A 604-nucleotide genomic window follows, 5' to 3' on the forward strand; every position below is an offset into this window, starting at 1 on the left:
TTCCCTGGCCAGGGATTGAACCCGGGCCCCCTGCATTTGGAGTGCAAAGTCTTAGCCACTGGACCATCAGGGAAGTCCCTTAATGCTATTTTTTTTTTTTAACTTCTATATTTTACTTTTTAAAATTAGAGGCTAATTACAATATTATGATGGTTTTTGTCATACATCAACATGAATCAGTCATAGGTATACACATGGCCCCTCCCTCTTGAACTTACCTTCCATTGCCCTTCCCATTCCACCCCTCTTGGTTGTCACAGCACTGACTTTGGGTTCCCTGCAACATATACTGGACTTCACTGGCTATCAGTTTTACATATGGTGATGTATAGGTTTCCGTGCTATTCTCTCATATCATCCCACCTTCTTCTTCCCCCCACCATGCCCCACCCCCGCCAGCTTAAAGCTATTTTAACATATGAAATGACTCCTAACTAGCCAAAAGCCACAGACTTTAGGTGGTGACAACTCCAGAAATGTAAATAATAGGAAAGATGCTCACCTTGGATGCATCAGTATCCAGGATAAAAAAAAGTTAGAATTTTAAAAAAGCTGATCAATAACATTAAAATATTTGAACTGTGACATCACAAGAGTTAGTTTA

At 40.2% G+C, this 604-nt stretch overlaps 1 non-coding gene across 1 annotated transcript; it reads right to left on the bottom strand.

Annotated features, from left to right (window-relative positions):
- On the bottom strand, positions 1–73 carry TRNAW-CCA (transfer RNA tryptophan (anticodon CCA)). The gene has a single exon. It is a non-coding gene; the product is annotated as a tRNA-Trp (tRNA).
- Between the last annotated feature and the right edge of the window lie 531 nt (positions 74–604).

The sequence above is a fragment of the Capricornis sumatraensis genome, chromosome 13, assembly GCF_032405125.1.
Source record: "Capricornis sumatraensis isolate serow.1 chromosome 13, serow.2, whole genome shotgun sequence".
NCBI classification, from domain to species: domain Eukaryota; kingdom Metazoa; phylum Chordata; class Mammalia; order Artiodactyla; family Bovidae; genus Capricornis; species Capricornis sumatraensis.